Genomic DNA, 19,359 nt, shown 5'->3' on the forward strand with positions numbered 1-19,359 from the left:
GTGAAACACGATTAAGAAGTAGTTAGAAATAAGTCTAAAAAGTAATCAAAATAAGAAAAATCCACTTTAAAGACTAGTTATAATGTTCAACTCTTCCTAACTCTCTGCTTCCAACATATGGGATTATGTGAAACACGATTAAGAAGTAGTTAGAGATTAGTCTAAAAAGTACTCAAAGCAAGCTGTAATTTATTAATATTCTGATCTCTTAAAGATGAACAACTTATGATAAAGAGACCATCAATATGTTAGCATACAATTTGAGAAACTAAACTAGAAATCAAGCTAGAAAAATAAAATAAAGGCAACAACTTATGAATATGACAACTGAAAATACCATTAGAGATAAAGCAAATACAACAAAGACACACAATCCCGGGAGAAAATAAAATGCAGTAATTCAAACTGTACAAGGCAGGGGCCCCCTACTACCTATGAAATCAAAACAAAATTAAACACACTTGCATAAATTAAAATTGCATGAATGAAAATATAATCTACCTTACATTCTACAAAGCAATATTTACAAAATGAAATCTAATCTACTTACATGCTAATATGCTCCATGACATCTACTTCACATCTCCTTCCATGTTGAGAACATCAAAGCTTTATTCAATTTCTTCAAAAGTGCAAAGTACAACAAAGCTCTCCAAAGCTTTCAAAAGCCATGGGACTAACAAACTAAAAGGACTAAGAAAAGACTAAAGGAAAGACTAGCAAATGAAGGAGAGAGATCTCCTATTTATACAAAAAGATGAGAGCCATCTCATTAATGATAGTCCATGAATCTCTCCCTCTACCTCTAGAGTCCTAATCAAAATAGGAACTGATAAGACACATGTCTTTTTAGAGTTACAATACAATTAGGAGATGTGACACATATCCTCATGATCCCCTGATTCTTTCCAACCAAATTCGAATTTGGCCTTAGAGTGCCACATAAGGGTCTTCTAGAAGCCTCCTTTCAACCTACACATGTCAACAATCTCAACCCATTTGTTAGGTATAAGCATATGCACATTATTTTCTAATGTTTAACCACAAATTCACTTAAAAGGCTTAGAAATAATAAATATTGGAAAAACATAAAGGTGGCCCAATAATAATGAAAGTGGGATGAATGTGGTGACATAGTAGTGAAATGGAGGTGAAATGGAGGTGATATAATGGACATAATAGTGAAAGTATAATGCAAATGAATGACATTTTCAAGACTCAACATACCCCCCAACTGAAGCTATTGCATGTCCTCATGCAATATATATTACATTAACTCTTTTGATCCTTGAGCTTTGGCTTAACTTTGCATGATATCATTTGATAACTTCATATTTCTGCAAAGTGTTTCACTTGAATTGCAACATGGTTGGTTCTTGTGTTACAACCATTTTTTTTTTTTTTTTTTATTGTTGTCTTCTATTTTGATCTTTGAACTTTTCATAATGATATTTTGATTATTGTTGCAAAGTATATCTTTATTGGATTGCATGATGGTTGGTTCTTGTGTGACAACCATGATTTTGTTTGTATCCAATTTATCTTTTAAGCACTTTTTCAAAAGCCATTGTATGCTCATAATAGCAATGTAATATTTAATATATGTTGGAAGTATGTGAGCTCTTGAATATGATATGGACATGGCAATATATGAATATGAATGTATTTCCCTCCCTCAACTGATGGTATTGGCAATTTTATGAAATGAGGAAGAGAAATGTTTTTCCAACAATTATCATTCTAGCTTTTTATGGAATTCTATGGTTAAAAGTTAGAAAATGCCGTACCTTCACTTACCCTTTGGAATGGATGAGTTGTATGTGTGGTGGCTGAAAACTTCTGATCATATTCTTCTTCAAGTGGCTGAACAAGAGGGGTCATGGATAGAGAGATAAGATGGCTTTTTATTGCTTCTACTAAAACTTACTGAATCTGTTCCAAAATGCTGAAAATAATAGTCTTCATGTCTTCAAAACTCATTGGCATAATTCCTACTATGTGAAAATATGTTCTGATGTCGAACATAGTAGGAAATTGTTGGCTTAGTGGCCATTAATGAATGCCACTAGTCAACACGAGAACTCTCACCATTGATGACAATGAGAGTCAAGATGCCCAAACACATCTTGCTAGGTACGAATGAATTTGCTGATGTCGAGTCACCTAGAAGATCTAACGAACAAGGGACATTAATGTATTCCCATTGTTTGTCAGCATGAGGACTTGCCATTAAGGCATGCAAGCCTCAAGGTGTTTTTACAAAGAACTTAGACTCAAAGGACTATGGACTCAATAATTTGCATTGAAGCAGGGCTTATTTGCGGAATGAAAATGACAAGGAATGGAAAATGGAAATGGAAAATGGCAATGGAGAACAGAAATGGAAATGACAATAAGCATGTGAATGAGCCTCTTGCTTTTATTTGTGGGTTATGAATGGACAAAAAGAGATGGAAAGTGTATGTGAATGAAAATGGAAAGTATGGAGTGGAATGAGGTGAATGGTTTATTATGAAGTATGGATGTGATGGAGACAATAGTATCTGAAAGTTTTTCAAGTGTTTGGATTTGATTTTGCATCAACATATTTCCTCTTTGTTTCTGATCATCCTTTTATGAAACAAATTGGTCTCTTAGAGAGACACCATTCTCTTGTAGTCATTTGTCCTTCCTCCTGGAACCTGAAAAAAAACTAATACTTCTTCTGCAATGGAATGTAAGATTATCAAAGGAGAGAGGTGATCAATCTCTCTAGTTATGATATTTACACACAAAACTAAGAAGTTGTATTAATGAAACAAGTTCTCAAAGGAAAAATCAAAAGAATTTATACCTGCTTTGGAATTAGTGCCTCAAGTTGATGTTGCTTCTTTCCAGCAATTTATTTCATTATTTGCCATTTCAAACTCTAATGATATATTTTTCATTGTATAGATATTGTTGAGATCTTTCCAATGATACTTAAATCATCAAAATCTAATTTTGTATGAGAAAGATAGGCTGATTTGAACAACGAGGTTTTTCTGGCTGCAGAATTAGAGAATAGCTGCGGAATTGGACTTTAGCTGCGGAATGTGCACAGTTCTGTAGCTAAAAATCTTGAATAAAAAGTTATCCATTCATCTTTCATTATCAGTCCAAAATTAATCAATACCTTCAGAAAAGTGAGAAAATAACTTGTTCATTTCATTGATTCAAAATTATTACTTTTTCTTGACATGCAGCGACTCAGTGTGGCGACTTTGTGATAACACACAATTTGACTTCCCTTTGACCGGGGTCTTTTTCATCAAATTTGATCGAATGAATAGGACACCATCCATGTACTGACATTTCCTTAGCTACCCATGTGACTTGTTTTGCTTGATGACACCTGCAACCTAGAGTTTAACAAAACAGCTGCGGAATCTGGGATTGGCTGCGGAAACACTGTATTGGCTGCGGAAACACTGTATTGGCTGCGGAAAGTGCAGAGTGTAGTAATTACAACAAAAACCTCAGATCATATCAAGGGATCATATGACAAAAAGTCCATAACAAAATTATTTTGATCCTTTGGAGTCCAAATCTTAATGTTTTGTTGTTTTTTCTTTGTGACATGAATTTCCTATATGGGAAGATGACCGCATCATTCTCTGCTCTCTCAAGGGTAGCAACAGCAGAGTATATCTCTCAAGGGCAGCAACAGCAGATTTTGTAACAGCAAAAAACAGCAGCACCTGGTGAAGAGGCAGGCATTATGGACATGGGCTTTTTCGTCAATAATATTAATGCAAGATTAATTTAGTAGGATAGCCCTAACAGGTTGCCCATATGTAGCAGAGCCATAACCGCCAAATTCATGTGAAGTGGCTATAAGATGGTTAAAAATGATGGCATGTACAAGTTCAACCTGTTCTCGAACTTCATTTGACAATCCAAGTTCTACATAAGCCAATTCACTTAAAGCCTACTCCAACTGAATAGTTACACTATGAAATTTGCCTGCGGCTTGCTTTCTTCCTAGAACTATGAACAGCTTGCTGCTCTCGTGGCCAAACTTGAGGGTCTCCACAACATGTTTAAGAGCCAAGCGCAGAGATGACAAGGGTATTATCCTTAAGCAGGGAATCCGTCAAACATGATTTTCTCCCAACATCTAACCGACAATGATTTCATGGAATTTAATGGCAGAGAGTCGTGTTCAATTGGAACACGTCTCCAAACAGGTTGAGTTTAATGAGAGGGAAGGTGTGTAATCGGATTTCAGATGCTAGCAATATACAATGATTCCTAATTAGAATTCCCTTCCTCAGGCACGCAGAACACATTCAATCTATCAGTTAATCAATTCAAATCCAGTTTTTTTTTCACGCGGCGGCAAAAAAGAGGCTCCAAAGAACCGAAGATTTCTCCCAGACCACCACAAATTTCCCCAAACGGTTTCTGGGTTATCTAATTAACCCACCTGGAAAAAAAACCCATGTTTTAGTTTTTTGAAATTCGTCTCCATTTGGGCAAATCGAACGTTTGAAGTTTGACGTTTTTTTTCCTGTGTTTACGTTTTTCTGAGTTAACAGTTCTGCATTTGGCCTTTTATGAATTTGCATTCGTTTTTCTTGCGGTTTTATTTGTTGTTTTTCAGGTATGTTACACAAGTTCAATTCAATGCAGTCAACCATTTAGAACCTTCCGGCTCTGCTCTTAATAACTTGCCCATTTCGGTTATCAGCTCACTCTGCAGCTCTGACAGTGGTGTTTGCACGCTGGAGGAGAAAACTATGCGGAAAAACAGTGCTCAACAGTGGGTATTACGGCTATAACAGAGTGGCTGTGATGAAATTGCAGGACTGGTGATCGGGGTTTTAAGTGGATAGGTGAGGAAAATGGAACAGAGAGGTTTACGAAGAAACAGAGTGGTGAATGAAACAGAGAGTGAAAAAAATGGTGGAGTGAGGGAGTAATCATCAATACGAAATTGTTTCCTTCAAGTCTGTCTTTAAAAGAACCAAAGGCACATATCATTTCTTTGCTTTATTATGCACAATATTCTAGTAGAGCTTTTACCCAAGGAATACCACTTTTATTTTGAAAAGAGTGGTTCACTGTTAAACGCTTACTTCTCTAGATTTCTCCTTCTGAACATCAGGAAGAAAACCTTGATGACATTGAGGGATGGTATGCAGGGGCAAATGGATACACAGAGGGACTTATATGAGCCTATACTGAGGTAAGCACAAGCTGGTCAGGGTCCTAGTACATTTTTCTTTTTGAAAACAGAGTTTGTTTCAGGCCAAAGCTTGAACAAGGAGGCAGATTTTTATTGAAGCCATAGTGAAAACTAGAAATGGAGATAGCCATAGATTGCTTTTCTCTTCTTTTTTTTCTCTGAAAGTGTAAAATTTTATAAAAAGGATTAATGATTTTCAATTTCAGGCAGCAAATACTTCAAGAAAAACATGTTAAAAACAAGACTTTGACTGAGGTTTTAGGCTGGTTTTTCATCGATCTGAGCTGGGTGACTAGGATAGGATCCATGTCGGGACAATTCTGGAGATGCCCATGTGGTCGGTTTTTTCATTGGATGCCTGTAACCTGCTAAACCTTGAAACAACTGCGGAATTGTCAGCTAGCTGCGGAATCAGGGCAGTTTCCGCAGCTAAGTTGCAAAACCTTATTTGAACAAGATACAATGTTTTGAAGACCACTACAAAGCATAACCAGACAATTTTGGACAATTTGAACCTATCAAAGCAGTTGAGTTTCATTTTTTCATTTTTTTTTAATTGAATCAATTGAAATGTTTGAAGTTTATTTTGTCTCCTATTTTTTCTTTTAACAATTCTTTTTCTGATCCTCCAGATCACACAGAGTGCAGGAGGAGAGCATACTCAAGAATTATTATTTTGTCTTTTTTTACTTAACAATCCTTTTTCTGATCCTCTAGATCACACAAAGTGCAGTAGGAGAGCATACTCAAGAATTGTTAAATTATTATTATTATTATTTTTTTTTTTTTTTTCAGATGCAAGAAATAAGGTCTCCTAATTACACTTCCCCGACAACGGCGCCAAAATGTCTAGTCAATTTAATGTCTTAAATTTCTCTACATAAATTATCAATCCGGGAATCGTAAACTGATGAAGTGTGGTGCACTATATGTGCTTAGTTAACCTTTCTCTTACTTCGTTGTTTTATAGTTTATGTTGTTTTTGGGGTTTTGTTCTTACATGCAATAATCAAATAATGAGAGAATGACTATGAGACCCAGTATCCTTGTTGCTGCAGCAAAAGTACAAGATGATTCTATCACGTCATTAGTTCATTAGAAGGCTATGTGCATTATTAATCTACAATCAACTTGAAGGCATGCAGTAATTCAAACTGTACATTAAACTTGCAAAGAAAGAGCTTGAAAGAAATAACTTGAAATGAAACTGAAAGCAAAGCATAAAAACCACTTTCTAATGGCACTAGTCACTACTCATGCTGCTGCAAAGAAATAAGAAAAACTACTTTAAAGACCAGTTATAATGTTCAACTCTTCTTAACTCTCTGCTTCCAACATATGAGATTATGTGAAACACGATTAAGAAGTAGTTAGAAATAAGTCTAAAAAGTAATCAAAATAAGAAAAATCCACTTTAAAGACTAGTTATAATGTTCAACTCTTCCTAACTCTCTGCTTCCAACATATGAGATTATGTGAAACACGATTAAGAAGTAGTTAGAGATTAGTCTAAAAAGTACTCAAAGCAAGCTGTAATTTATTAATATTCTGATCTCTTAAAGATGAACAACTTATGATAAAGAGACCATCAATATGTTAGCATACAACTTGAGAAACTAAACTAGAAATCAAGCTAGAAAAATAAAATAAAGGCAGCAACTTATGAATATGACAACTGAAAATACCATTAGAGATAAAACAAATACAACAAAGACACACAATCCCGGGAGAAAATAAAATGCAGTAATTCAAACTGTACAAGGCAGGGGCCCCCTACTACCTATGAAATCAAAGCAAAATTAAACACAATTGCATAAATTAAAATTGCATGAATGAAAATCTAATCTACCTTACATTCTACAAAGCAATATTTACAAAATGAAATCTAATCTACTTACATGCTAATATGCTCCATGACATCTACTTCACATCTCCTTCCATGTTGAGAACATCAAAGCTTTATTCAATTTCTTCAAAAGTGCAAAGTACAACAAAGCTCTCCAAAGCTTTCAAAAGCCATGGGACTAACAAACTAAAAGGACTAAGAAAAGACTAAAGGAAAGACTAGCAAATGAAGGAGAGAGATTTCCTATTTATACAAAAAGATGAGAGCCATCTCATTAATGATAGTCCATGAATCTCTCCCTCTACCTCTAGAGTCCTAATCAAAATAGGAACTGATAAGACACATGTCTTTTTAGAGTTACAATACAATTAGGAGATGTGACACATATCCTCATGATCCCATGATTCTTTCCAACCAAATTCGAATTTGGCCTTAGAGTGTCACATAAGGGTCTTCTAGAAGCCTCCTTTCAACCTACACATGTCAACAATCTCAACCCATTTGTTAGGTATAAGCATATGCACATTATTTTCTAATGTTTAACCACAAATTCACTTAAAAGGCTTAGAAATAATAAATATTGGAAAAACATAAAGGTGGCCCAATAATAATGAAAGTGGGATGAATGTGGTGACATAGTAGTGAAATGGAGGTGAAATGGAGGTGATATAATGGACATAATAGTGAAAGTATAATGCAAATGAATGACATTTTCAAGACTCAACAAAAATCTCACTACAAAGTTTACAATGTCCTTCTTCACCCCTTTCCAAAAGAAGAGTGGTTTTGGGTTGGCACTCATCTTCTTAACACTGGGTGTGCCATGTATACAACTCAATGTGCCTCACTCAATATTAATTGGCGTATATCATCATTTGGTGGAACATATATCCTCCCTTGAAGTTATAGTAGTCCATCACTATCAAGGGATTATCCTTCATACTTTGGGATCATTATTTCGTCTTCTCTCAAACTCTTACTAACCTCTTGGTACCAGGTGTCCTCAATTTGTAAGTCAAGAAACTTCTCCCTCAAGTTTGTCTTTAAGAGGATCATCAAAAATATTTGAGGCCTCCTACTTAAAGCATCAACCACCCTATTTACCATTCCTTTTATGTAATTAATATCAAAATCATATTCACTGGTTACCTCAGACCACTATCTTTGTCTTTCATTTAAGTGGTCTTGAGTTAATATATGTTGTAGCCCACAATCATTAGTCCTAAGTTCAAACTTCCTTCCTAGAAGGTAGTGTAAACAATTGTTGCTATTTCTAGATCATGGGTTGCGTAGTTCTCTTCATGGGTTATAATTTTTCTTGATGCATATGCTATTACTCTTCCTTGCATCAATACACAACCCAATCCTTCCTTGGAGGCATTGGTGCAAACCAAAATTTTTTTCTCCATATCTAGTACTTTCAAAATCGACGTCGTTGTTGGCAATACCTTTAACCTTTGGAACGCCTCTTCACATTTTTCAGTCCAAACAAACTTCTTTTTCTTTATTTGGATCTCGGTAATGGGGCTTGCTATCTTTGAAAACCCTTTGACAAATTTGCAATAATACCCCACCATTCGAAGACAACTTCGTATTTCATAAAAAAATGGTTGGTTTTGGCCATTCCATGATGGCCTCGATGTTTGTTAGGTCTACTACAATACCCCCCCTAGATATAATGTGCCCAATATAATGAATCTTGGATTAGTAAAAGGAACACTTTAACAATTTCCCATACAATTGGTTCTCTCTAAGACGTTGTAGAATTTGCCTCAAGTGTTCATCATGCTCATTTGGGGTCTTTGAGTAGAAGAAAATATCATCGATAAAGACTTGTACAAAATTTTCTAAGTAATCTCGAAATATTCCATTAATTAAACTCATGAAAAAACCCAAGGAATTTGTTAGCCCAAAGGGTAAAACTACAAATTCATAATGCCCAAATCTTGCCTTAAAGGATGTATTTAGGATATCTTCTTCCTTGATTCTCAACTGATGATATCTTGACCTCAGATCTATCTTTGAAAATGCATATGCTCCCCTCATTTGATCGAACAAGTCATCTATCCTTAGTAGAGGATATTGATTTTTGATTGTCACCTTGTTCAACTAGTGGTAGTCGATGCCCAATTTCCAAGACACATCCTTCTTAACAAAAATTACAAGAGCTCCCCACGAAAATATGATCGGTCTTATGAACCCCAAGTCCAATTATCCCTTTAATTCGATTTGCAATTACTTTAGCTCTAGAGTTGGCATACGATAGGGTGCCTTTGCAATAGGCTCAGTGCTTGGTTTAAGGTCGATGGTGAAATCAATTTCCCTTTTTGGGGGTATCCTAGGTAGTTCTTCAGGAAATACATCCTTAAATTTAACAAGAATTGGATGTTTATCGAGGTTTTCAAAATCACCCTTATCATTTAGAGCTACCACCATGAACATTTGACATCCCTTTCATCTACATTTCATCAATTGCATTGAGGAGATGAACCTTAGGGACAACCCTCGGTTCTTTCCCCTCAAGGATTTTCTTTGGCCATCATCGTCTATGAAATGCAATATCTTGTATTTGTAGTCTAGAACTACCTCATGTCATTCCAACCAATCCATTCCTATGACTACATCATAGAATCCTAAGATCATAGAGTACAAGGATACCTTGGTCTTACATACTCCCAAATCCACCTCACAATCCCTTACCATCTTTCCTACATTTCTTTTCATACCACATGCCATTTCTACATGTCTAAAATCATGTTATGCAATTGCTTCATGTTTAATCTTTGATAATGCATTTAGAGAAATAAAAGAATCAGTAGCTCCTGGATCTATTAAAATGACAAAACTCATACCATCAATATTACCTAATGTTTCTAACACAGTGGATTGGTGTTCAACCTGGCGATTGTTCACCACTACATGGATGTTATGAGCTTTTCCTATATCCTCCACCGTAGCTAATTTATGAGTTGAGTTGGTACTACATGTGTTTTGAGAGCCATACCTCTCATAGTGTGGACCTCCACAAGTCCAACACCCCCTCTTAGGAGCTTGGCTCCTCATTAGGGGAATTTTTAGGTCTAAAATGGGCCTCCTAAGGAAATTATAAAATAATAGTGGAAATAATAAAATAAGATTAGATTACATCATCGAATTTTAGCGGGGAAAAAAACTATTTTTTCAACTCGTATTTTCAACTTATCTCCCTATGGGTTAACTCAAATTTCTAGCAGAAACACTCCTTGGATGCAAACTTTGATTCCTTATCAAATGAGTACCCATTTTTCATACTTTCGATGGACCCTACTACACCAAAAATGATAAATACATGAAAAACGTGATTACAATCACGGTTTTTTAATGTATTTCTCATTTTTCATGTAGTAGGGTCCATCAAAAGTATGCAACATGGGTACTCCTTGGATGAGGAATTAAATTTTGCATCCAATGAGTACTCCTACTCGAAATTTGAGTAAAACCTTAGGGAGATAAGTTGAAAATACAAGTTGAAAAAGTAGTTTTATTATTTTTTATTAATTTTACTTTTTTACTTCAAAAATGGTGAATCATCCCCCATGGTTGACATCATCGTCTTGAATCATATTGGTTCTTACAAATTTTATTTTGGTTGTACATTTTTCCTAGGAGGCCCATTTTAGACCTCAAAATTCCCCTAATGTCTACCAATTGAATCGGGAGTTGGTTTAGAACTCTGTCGGTAAGAGCCATATTGTTGGGATCAGTGTTGAGGTGGCATGGATTGGTTTTGTCGCATAGGATGGTGTTGTTGTGGTTAACGAGCCTACTGAGGTACCCTGTGTGGCTGCTGAATTGGATGCCTATATGGTCTTCTTTGATTCCCTATTGACCACTTTTGGTGATTAAGCACTATCCCCCTTTGAAATTTATGCATTCCATATTGTTTCCATCGTACACTCCTAATGTTGTGGGATTTTTTGTCCTAGTAGGTCCATTTTTCATGATCTCCTCCTCTGCAATGATCGATCACTAAACTTCGTCGTGCAAGGTGTAAGAAATTAAGATCATAACCTTGGCCCAAATGTTAAAATTTATCCCATACATTTTTTTTTTCACTCTGAACTTTTCTATGTTTAAGTGAGGGGCATAGAAAAGTAATTCCATGAAACAAGCCTCATACTCCAACACTAAGCGACTCAATTGCTTTAGTGCATTGAATTCATTCAATTGTCTCTCAAGGAACTCTGACAGGTAGAATTCTCTAAACTTTTCTTCAAATAGTTCTCAAGTTACTTCTGATGTATCCATCCCAAACTGGGGTAATAATGTCTTCCATCAAAGTAGTGTGTTTCCCTTTATCTAAAATATACCCATCTAGGCCTTCATGTTTGAGGTGTAGTCTCTCAGGGTAAAGCATATAGCCATGTTTTCTAATCTCTACATTTTGACCATCTATGGACCCCAAAATTCTGGAAATTTTACCTTTTCCAAATCCCGACGCACATCATTTCTTGTGGTGTTTTTGGGTGCTTCATTCTGCATGATAGGTCATCCATGCTCCCTGTTAGCATCATGTATTCACCTTGCCTTAAAGGTCCAAAGGCTATTTTTATCAGTTCATTATGTAAAGTCATGGTTATGTAAAGAGGCTATAATTTTTTTTAGGTAAATTGCTATATAAGCATAGGGACATGTATAATCAAGTCTTTTCACCTAATCCTAATATTATCGTAATTTTTTTGTAGCACAATTAGCCTATCGCAAGCCTACAGTTGGCACTACAAAATATTTTCGTAGTGATCACCGAAAAATTTAAAAGTTAGGTTTTCAAGTTGCCAACTCAATTATTTCAAGGGCCCAAGTATTTTTTCATGAAACCCTATCCATTTTCATTAATGATGTAATAACTTGATGCATTTTAAAGCCCAAGAAAGAAGTTTAAACTCAAACCCTAAATTTCCTAGTTTACCCTAAAACTGTAATTTCTAGAAAACCTTGAAATTTGTTTACAATGCAAATGAATATTCTAGAGTGGTTTGCAGCGTCTGACCAAGAGAATTCAAGACTGTAGAAGGATTTGCAGTGTTAGAGTCTTTGCAAGATGGGTCGATCAGGTCATGTGAAGCGGTTTGAGCCTGATGGGATGTATTTTGAAGTGTATCCAGAGATGTTGGCTTTGTTCAGAAATGCAGGATGGGAACCAGTGTTCCAATGCTTCAATGGGAACAACCTGAGTTGGTGCCATGATTTCATCTATTATTTTGATGGAAACACAACAAGAATTAGAACCCTACAGTTTCTAGTCACGAAGAATCCATTGCAGAGGCCATGGGTTTTCCAACTGAGGGTGAGAGATGGTTTAAGAAACAAAGATTGCAGAATGTGGACTTGAATTTTTTCTTGAAGGAGGAATGTCAGAACCAAGACTGGAATGTAGGAGTCCTCCAAAATATGGTAAAGCTAAATGGTCTAACGTCCTCAGGACTGTGAAACTTTTCTTCACCTGTGAAGGCAGGTATTCTAAAGCATATTTGTATCACATGAGGTTTTTATGTCATTTAACAGGTTTTAGTAAGATGAATTTGCCATATTTTCTTCACCAAAGTTTGCTAAAGATGTCCACCAAAGCTAGAACCAAACCTTAGTTACAACCTCATGACATTTTTCATCACGACCTAATTAAAATATTATATACTCATGAGATAAACAAGTAGGTGGAGCAATTGAGACAAAGAAACATAAGACAACTTGCTCCCAAAATACTAAGGAGAGGCCAAAGTAAAGTTTCTATACAAACCCTAACTCAAGAAATAAAGGGAGAGCCTGGCCACCCTGTTGAAGAACATGTTGAAAACCATGTAAAGGAAACAAAGGTTAGGGTCTATGAAAGAAGGAAAAGAAGACAACATAAACTAATTTTAGAAGAAGAGGAGGAAAAACAAAGAACAACACAAAGTGAAAAAGGAAAACAAAAAATAGAAACATGGGATGAAGAAGCTAGAACAGAGCCTAGGGTTTGCTCTAGAAAACCTCATACTCACCCTACAAATAAACTGAGATTGGGTTTTGTTGTAGCGGCTACAACCACCCTCCAAAATTTTGCCTTAGCTTCGTTTTGGAGCCTCCCTACCAACCATTCTTCATAGCATGTCTTTCATTGTCAAGTACATAAGCTTCCTTTGGTTTTTCAGCAGCTTGCTAGCTTGTGCATGCTAGTTTCCTTCACTCCCTTCATAGGCTGCCACTTCAGAGTTGGGCCAGCTGCTGGCTAAGCAGCTCCCTCAGAAAATTGCACAATTCTGGAGGGGAACCAACCTTCCCTCCATAAATTGCGCAAATATGCTGGGAAGCCTGCTGGGCCCAAAAATTGCGTAATGCAGTCAAACAACCTTCCTTAGGAAATTGCGCAATTTGGCCCAATAGTGTAGCTCAACCCATAAATTACGCAATTCTGGATAGCAGTCAGTTGTTCCTCCCAGAAATTTTGCAATCCCTTTGGACAGCTAGCCCAACTCCTCCCAGAAATTGCGCAAAATTCTCCCTCAGTCAAGCAGGCTATTGCATGTGCCTTCAGGTTGACCGGTTCCACCCGGGACCCAGAAAACTTGACTTGCATGCATGGGTTGCTTTTTCCCGAAATAGCAAAAATAAACATGCAAAAAGTATCCCTAGATTTTAAAGATCTATTTTTAGCAGCTAGAGGTTACATGCAAATATCATTTTAGAAAATTTCCTCCAAGTGTCGTTTTTTCCTCGATTTGTGGCATGCGCTTCACAAGCCTCAAACTTATTTATTCGACACTTCAGAGCTCATTCTTCACATCGATCTTGGAGCTTTGACATCTCACAACACATCCAAGAGTCTTCGACTCATTAAACTCAGCTATTTTTGGGTAAGTTCGCTTTACTTGTCTTCTGCAGCGTTTGTGTCGCTTTTGGTGTTTTGGCTTGTGTGAGTGTTGTCTTCTTGATTTCTGTGAATGCTTGTTGTCATTTGCATGCATGTTAGCTTGTACAAGCACCATTTCAGTCTTCGTTTGCATCTCAATGTTGTTGCATGCATGACACTGTTTTTCACGAATGGTCGCCGATTCGGCGACTCGTTTCATACACATGCATGTTTTTTCATTTTCTGAATCTTGAATTCGCTGTTTGCATGCATGATCATTCACTCCTGCTTACATTTAGTATCTCCATGAATTCACATCTTCATATGCTTTCAGTTTCCCATCGGCAGGTCTAGTCAACCTTAGCCCAGACTCTGCCTTGCCCAGACATCATTGCGCAATTCTAAGAGGGAAGGCTCTGCCTTCCTCCTAGAAAATGCACAAATCTGGCTAGTTAGTGTCCTCCAATATTGATTTGCGCAATTATGAGAGGAAGTGACTGCTGGCCCAGAAAATTGCGCAATATAGTCCCTGGGCCTGCATCACTTTCCAGCTGAAATTGTGCATTGCGCAATGTCAACACCCAGCAGGCCAGTCTAGATTGCACATTGCACAATTCTAGTAGTCAATGAGCCTCCCGACAGTCTGAATTGCCTTTTGCGCAGTTACGACAGTTAGTCTCCTGGCCTCCCAGTGAAAATTGCGCAATCCTTGCGAGCAGTTCCCCGGGTATGTTGCATGTCAATCCTCAAGTTTCCTTTGGTTTTAATTGACAGATTTCTTGCCATGCATGTCGTCATGTATCTAGATATAGCAGGTGTTCCTCCGTCTCTCAGCAGTTCACGATCAATGTTCTCCAAGAGAGCAGGGTCAAAGGACATCGACATAAGCGCAACTGGAGAAGCAGTGGAGCGAGTGTCTATGAGTTTTCCAATATATGAAGACACTAAGCTGATCGTAGACAAAGACATCAAGTTGAAATGGAAAGAGGTCAATGATGCATTCTTAGGCACATTTGGGGAAGATCTTGAAGACGCCAAGTCTATGTGAACATTCACAAGTCCGCTTGTACCAGATTGCATGCAGGTATCCCGCATTCCCATGCGTGGACATGATAAATTGGATTGTCTCTCACACTGACCCTGAGACGATGGTATTGAGTAGTGTCAACAGGACATAGATTGCTACCTTCAGGGCATAGGACTATTAGCAGATGTACCACTTTCCGAAGCCAGTGATCACCATGGAGACACCCTTCAACATACCCAACAACAATGCCAACTCCAGGGATATCTTGAAGAACTGGGTGAAGGAGCCAACCAAATTCAGGATGACACCCAACTAGATTTACAAGATGAAGATACTGCAGAAGGCATATCAGTACTTGGTCATCTTTGCATGTCGCTTGTATGGCCAAGAGAGCACGGAGACCTTCCCGCAGAGTTGGGTGATCACATTGGACCAACTAGCCAATGAAGGCAAAGCATGCAATTAGTCCGACATGTTGGCTCATAGGTTGAAGGAACATGTAACAGGATCTTGGCAGTTGCCCAAAGGTCAGTAAGCATAAATCTACATGTCCGTGTACATCTTGGATGCAATCTGTGCACGTCAGCAGTTCCCGGGTTTGAGGTGGGCATGGACATCAGCGGAAACCTCTGTCAACACTTATTGTAAACTGTTTTCCAAATGCAGGTTCCACGGGGTCATCACATAGTTTTCAGACCATTTTTTCACCCCGGTGTACAAATTGATATTTGAGTAGGGTCTGTTATACAGTAATTTGTCACCATTGGTCACCGTCCCTATTGCCCCGTTTCCATACATTGGAGGACGCATTCCGGGACCTGTGAGCAGTGACATAACCCAAAAACGCTTGCATTATGTTCCCCTGAGTATGTACTTCATGTTCCCTGAAGACACCTTCTGCAAATTATCCCTGAAAAGTGCTCTTTTTCCATTGGCGCAGGTCCATAGTATCTTACCCGCGCCAATAGCTGAGATCCTCAAAAGAGGGCGCGACCACTGGCGCCCTGTCACAGAACAACACTCGCGCCAGCCCAGTTTAGTAATGATTTTTGCCAAAAGAACGCCCGTATGATTTATTCCCTTCATATCACGAAGCCTTTTGAGGGAAAAATCCAGTGGATAGAGGTCGAGAGTCATCATCTATCCTTGACAACTATCCACAGTAGCTTTTCCGAGATAATTCCAATCCACAATGGGTGTCTTGGTTCATCGAATATTTCTACCTTCTCCATCTATAAATATTTGTCCTCATGCATTAGACAAGGTAGTGCTAAATGTTGAGTTCTTGAGTTCTTGTAGGAATGCTAGTTGTGATTATCATGAGTGATAATGAAGCATAGAGAGGTTATGCTGCCAGGAAGTCCTTGGTTTTCATCTGATTGCCAAGGTGTATAAGCAGTTTTACGGATTGTTTGGTAAACCTTTTACCTAGAGTCTCCAGAGTAGTCACTTTTGATCCTTTTCAGACTCCCTAAAAGAAAAGGTTCCTGTGAGCGTCTTGTCACTTCGTGCTCATTAAATATTCGAAGGAGACTAGAGTCATCTTTTATCCTTTTCTCGACTCTTAAAATATGAAAAGGTCAAGTTCAGTGTCTTAAAATTTATTGGCCACGATAACATCTACCCAATTAGCTTTTGTTTGTGTTAGTTCGAAGTAGGGGTTGTCTCGGTAGATTTCGTAAGTTTCATCCTGGCGGAATTACCAGTTTCGTCTTCTACCGAAACACTGGTTGTGAGTCTTCCTGTGGTTCTAAGTATACAACCACTTAGTTCTCGTGCCCCAGGTGACGAGACTTACCAGTTTCATTGGAACCCTACGTGGGAACCTTTTGAGGACGGTGTCCCTTTTTGGGACCATACTTCTCCTCGTGTGTCAGTCCCACCTGCTTCATCTGACATGGATGATTTGTCCCCTACAACGACCGATGAGTCCGTTGCGACAAGCGGTGAAATTCCCACCTCAACGGACCCTATACATGTTAGTAGTACACCTACTACTACAAATTTACCACCAGGCTATAAAGCTTTAAGAGATGCTATGCCTTCTGGAACTCCGTTCACAGGTCCCATTTGGCCATCACACACTTTTCCTACTACGGAGCCTTTTACTCCACAAAGTCGCAGTCTATCTGTTACCTCCGTCACAACCGCTCCAACGGTTTGTGCAGCCTCTTCGACTCCTATTTCTAGTCGTCCCTCGGCTTCCTTGTTTGGAGTCTTTGATCCCATGACAAATGTCCCAATACAGGGGCCATATGATCCATATTTGTCATCTCAACCGGTTGTTGAGGTATCAGTTCCATTGTCAATTGATTGGACCTCCACCTCTTTCCATGGTGGTCAAGTTTCATCTGCGCAATCTCCAAGACAACCCCCTCAAGACCAACCAGAGCAATCCTTTCGTGGAAACCCTTTCGCTACTGGTGCTCCTTTTTCCTCTTCTTATATGCAACCTTCTGGTAACTCAGGTCAGTCGTCTTTTCAATAAGTCCAACCTGGTATCCAGCAAGGTTATCCCGTTGGACAAATTGGTCAACAAACTATTAACCCAAACCAATCCAATGTCCAGTATAGTCCAATGTCTGGACAAGTTACTCAACCACTTGGTCAGCCTACTGTCCAGTATTCACAACCCTCTGGGCAAGCTGGTCAGCCTCAAACACAGTTGGGCCAACCAACTGCCCAGCCCTCTCAGCCATCTAGTCTGTTAGGACAACCTTCAGCTGTGCAACAACAGTTCCAATCCCAACAGGTAGGCCAACCTCAGTATCAGCAGGTACAACCTTCTGGACAGGTCGGCTAACCTCAGTATCAACAAGGTTTTCCTTCTGGCCAGATAGCGCAACCTATCAGACAACCTACTAGCGCTGCTCAATCCGGTCCGTGGCCCCAAATAGGACCCCAATACCCATCTGGTCTTCAAATGCAGGCTGGGTCTCAATCACAAACTTTTTATCCAACCCATCCTGGTCCTCAAACTCAATTTGGAGCCCTACCATCGTATGGCTACCAAAAAACTCAAGGGCAACCTTCGTTTTCCCCATACTAGAACTACCAACAACCGCAAGCGAATCCCTCGCAAACTTATCAACAGCCATATGGCACATCTGCAGCATCATTTGGTAATCCTTATGCTGGGGGGCAATATACAAATCCTTATGGCCAATACACTATGGGGCCAAATCCGTCCGGACAAAATCCATGGGGGCAACCGCCACCTGGTTGGAACCCTGGTGCTCCACCCTACCAGTAGCCCCAGATGTCTTTCAACCCTCAATTACCATTCTTAGCGACTTTAGAATTACCGGATGTATCCAAATTAACCAATGATCCTATTCTTCATAATCCTTATTGGCCTCCAGTTCCAACTAAAATACCTGGTGACTGTCCAAAATTCGATGGTAAAGCCAATGAAGACCCACAAGCCCATGTTATGACTTATCATTTGTGGTGTTCATCTAATTCATGGCTTGATGATTCAATTCGGCTTCGCCTCTTTCAAAGGACTCTCACTGGCTCTGCCGCTAAGTGGTATATCGAACTTCATCGCGGGTCCTTTCAGGACTTCAATTCTTTGGCTATGGAATTTCTCACTCATTTCCAGTTACCCATTCGATACGAAACGGGTACACACCTCCTCACTTCCTTAAGACAAACGATGGCTACGCATATCTCTGATCATATCCATGAATGGAGACGACGTAGACGTATGATCAAATTTTGGATTCCCGACCAGCTTCTTACCGATTGGTTTACGACTTCGTTCGTGCCTCCGATAGCTCGAGATATCGCCATGGGGGTGTGTGTCACTGAAGAGAAAGCTATTGCTTGAGCTCAGTACCTTGACTTGGTTTATTCTCAGTCAGGTACATTATATGATTATTTGCCTGATGTCCCAAGACCAGGAACGTCTAAAGCCCCGCCAACACCCACTGTTGACGGTATCATTGGTTCGGTTAATTCATCCTCAAAGAAAAATCCCGCGAACCCTGCAAAGAAAAAACCATCTGCTTCGAATGGACAACCTTCCCAGGCATCGCCTGGTTCGAATGTTACTTCTGAGGTTAATGCCGTCCAATCTAATACGGCAAACAAGGCCTCGAAAGAGAAGAAAAAAGGGAAAGCGAAAAATAAGCCAGAACAACCTAAACAGGAAACCCCAAAACCTCAACCTGAGAACGGCACTAAACGCAAACCCAAGTATCCTTGTTTTATCTGTGATGAGGATCACTATACCAAGGATTGCCCGAGGCGGTCCGAAGTTAGTCGTTTGTTAAAAGGCACCCCTGGGACTCCTGCGGTGCTCAAAGAGCCCTTTCCCACCCAAAACACTCAAAAAACTCAAATGGTGGCTGACCCTACTCAGCCTCCCTCTTCCTTTGGTTCTCAAATGTTTATGGCGGGTACAG

This window comes from Pinus tabuliformis, chromosome 8, assembly GCF_031772625.1.
Source record: "Pinus tabuliformis cultivar Carrire ecotype Pingquan chromosome 8, CPIR1, whole genome shotgun sequence".
Classification (NCBI taxonomy): domain Eukaryota; kingdom Viridiplantae; phylum Streptophyta; class Pinopsida; order Pinales; family Pinaceae; genus Pinus; species Pinus tabuliformis.